We start from the raw sequence: 3,636 nt of genomic DNA on the forward strand, positions 1-3,636 counted from the left end.
TACATTCCCACCAACAGTGTATAAGCATTCCCTTTTCTCTGCAGCCTTGCCAACATCTGTTATTTTTTGACATTTTTGTAATAGCCATTCTGACTAGCATGAGATGGTATTGCATTGTGGTTTTGATTTGCATTTCTCTAATGATCAGTGATGTTGAGCTTTTTTGCATATGTTTGTTGGCTGCATGAATGTCTTCTTTTGAGAAGTGTCTATGGATGTCCTTTGCCCACTTTTTAATGGAGTTTTTTTTTTTCTCATAAATTTATTTAAGTTTCTTGTAGACTCTGGATATTAGACCTTTGTCAGATGGACAGATTGCAAAAACTTTTCTCCCATTCTGTAGGGGTTGTCTGTTAAAAATATGGAATGCTTCACGAATTTGCATGTCATCTTTGCCCAGGGGCCATGCTAATCTTCTCTGTATTGTTCCAGTTTTTAGTATATATGCTGCCGAAGTGAGCATGGCAGCCCCATCTTATAGATGGAAATACTGAGGCTTGGAGTGGTTAATTTGCTTAAGGTCACACATGAAGCAAGTGGCAGAGCTAGAATTAAACCCAAATTGTGGTTGTTTTTTTTTTTTGTAGAAAACAAATGCCTTCAATTTACATAGCACCTCAAATTGAGAAGCCTCAAGTTACTAAATGATGGTAACAACTACTCTTTTGATGATCCAGAGCCAATTCTGATTTGGTGAATGTAACATTTTCCACAAGTATGTGCCATAGAATTGCCTAGGAATTTATATTTTAAGCTATCCATTTAAGTGGTGAGTTACTGACTACTGCTCTTTTTTCTGTTTTTATTTTTACATATTGCTTTAGCCACTGATGCTAGACAACTTGAGAAATTTAGGGACTTATACAGACTTTTTCAAAAGAATATTTCTTACAGTATAACTAAATTTTTAAAATATGGGTTTTTAATGCATGTTTTTTGAGCTTGGACTAGTATGCAACAATACTTATTAAATCGAATTAAAACATAAAGAGAATAGGCACGTAAAGTATTACATCATTTCTGGTATTAATTTTTTTCCCAAAGAAATTAAATAAGTATGACAGTATAGAAGTGCATTTAGACATTCTAATTAAAACTAATTTGGTCAGCCGGGTGTGGTGGCACACACCTGTAATCCCAGCACTCTGGGAAGCTGAGGCAGGAGGATCACTTGAGTCCAGGAGTTTGAGACCAGCCGGGGCAACATAGACCCTGCCTCTATTTAACAAAACAAAACAAAACAAAACAATTTAGTGTCCCATTCTTTGTAAGAATGATTTGGACTATAAAAAAGTATACTTTGTGTTCTCATATTGGAAGTAAAAATATTCTTATTCAATCAGTTTCTGTTTATAGAATATATAGCAAATATACTCCATTGGCAAGTCTGTGAAGAAACAGTCTGTTTAATATATTAATAAATTCACTTTTCCTTTTGACCTAGCAATTCCACTTCTGAGAATTTATACTACAGATATATCTATACACATAAGGAATGAAACAATATAAAATTTTTCATTGCATCTTTTTTTAGGAGAAAAATACTGGAAACAATACAACTATTCAACAGCAGGAGATTGATTAAATAAATTATGGGTTATCCACCCATAGAATGGAGTACAATACAACTATAAAAAGAGTGAAGAAGATAAACAGTATGAAGGTTCATCAAAAAACAAAATAAAACTACCATGTGACAATCCCATTTCTGGATACGTCTCTGAAGGAATTGAAATTAGTATCTCAAAGAAATATCTGGACTCCCAAATTCATGCAGCATTATTCACAATAGCCAGCAAAAAGGATCCTGGGGGAAATAAGACAGGATTGGCTATTCTAGAGGCAGCAGTCAGTCACAAGAAGTTATACAAAGTCTTCCCCAGACGTATCTAAAAATAGGATAGTTTAAAAACAAACCCATCTGTTTAGTAATGAATACATTTTATAGCCAATAAAAGTCTAGAAAAAAATGTATATATATATATTTTTTGAGACAAAGTCTCACTCTATTGCCAGGCTGTAGTGCAGTGGTGTGATCTCGGCTCACTGCAACTTCCGTTTTCCGGTTTCAGGCAATTCTGCCTCACCCTCCTCAGTAGCTGGGACTACAGGCACGCACCACCACACCCAGGTAATTTTTTGTACTTTTAGTAGAGACGGGTTTTCACCATGTTGGCCAGGATGGTCTCAATCTCTTGACCTCATGATCCACCTGCCTTGGCCTCCCAAAGTGCTGGGATTACAGGGGTGAACCACTGCGCCCGGCCTAGAAAATAATTTTATAGTAAGTTCCACATGAAAACATTTGAAACTTTAAAAAACATGGCCTAATATGGTGAACAGAATCTTTCTATTAAATGGCTGAAATCAGAATTTGTTGAGAAAGTAAAAATTTATTGTGGATTGTTAAAATGAGTATTTAAAAAAAGGATTATTTTTACCCCATTTTTTTGTGAGTTAATCAGAACTAAATTCTACATACCTTCACTTTGCTTTGGGGTAAGCAAAGAAAATTTAACTTAAAAATTTTTAATTTAATTTTAAATTATAATTGACGTATCATAATTGTACATATTACAGGCTAGTGTGATGTGCATTCAATATATGCAGACATTGTATAATGACCAAATCAGGGTAATTTTATTTTATTTTATTTTATTTTTTTTTGAGATGGAGTTTCGCTCTTGCTACCCAGGCTGGGGTGCAATGGCGTTATCTCGGCTCACTGCAACCTCCGCCTCCCGGGTTCAAGAGATTCTTGTGCCTCAGCCTCCGAAGTAGCTGAGATTATAGGTGTCCACCACCACATCACACTGAATTTTATATTTTTAGTAGAGATAGGGTTTCCCCATGTTGCCAGGCTGGTCTGGAACTCCTAACCTCAGGCAATCCACCCACCTCAGCCTCCCAAAGTGTTGGCATTACATGCGTGAGCCACCATGCCCGGCTCCATATACTTTTAACCATGAGATTTTTTGTTCACAGACAAAATCTAATGATGAGCTGTTTTATAGCATGAATTTAGTTAATTGCAAAGTACAGCATTTATTTTTAGCAAATAAATCAGCAAGAACAAGGAAGCTGTTTTAATCAGGCCAAATGTGAAATCAAGGTTATAGATGGCCTTCACATATAATTTATACCTGTATTTGTTTTGTCTATAAAGTGTGGGGGGAACATTCTAACTCATTCACATTCTACCAGATATTTAATAGCTTGATTTTCTTGATACTCTTCAATTAAACGGATGGCAGAGGAAGCTTTATTCTGAGGTCTATACAAAATGAATTATCTGGTAGCATAAGTATCAATTTGTTGGTAACCTCCAGGATATTTCTGTATAACACATTGAGAATTCAGTTTGTTTTCTATATCACAGTTTTATTTTTATTTTTATTTATTTATTTATTTTTTTTTTTGAGACGGAGTTTCACTCTTGTTACCCAGGCTGGAGTGCAATTGTGCGATCTCGGCTCACTGCAGCCTCCGCCCCCTGGGTTCAGACAATTCTCCTGCCTAAACCTCCTGAGTAGCTGGGATTACAGGCACGCGCCACCATGCCCAGCTAATGTTTTGTATTTTTAGTAGAGACGGGGTTTCACCATGTTGACCAGGATGGTCTCGATCTCTTGACCT

At 36.0% G+C, this 3,636-nt stretch overlaps 1 non-coding gene and 1 pseudogene across 1 annotated transcript; both read right to left on the reverse strand.

Annotated features, from left to right (window-relative positions):
- The window catches only part of LOC108288180, a 48,858-nt pseudogene that overhangs the window by 27,872 nt on the left and 17,350 nt on the right, over window positions 1-3,636 (reverse strand).
- On the reverse strand, window positions 356-463 carry LOC119468302. Its single transcript, XR_005196968.1, has one exon. It is a non-coding gene; the product is annotated as a U6 spliceosomal RNA (small nuclear RNA).

This window comes from Cebus imitator, unplaced genomic scaffold, assembly GCF_001604975.1.
Source record: "Cebus imitator isolate Cc_AM_T3 unplaced genomic scaffold, Cebus_imitator-1.0 Scaffold16, whole genome shotgun sequence".
Taxonomy (NCBI): domain Eukaryota; kingdom Metazoa; phylum Chordata; class Mammalia; order Primates; family Cebidae; genus Cebus; species Cebus imitator.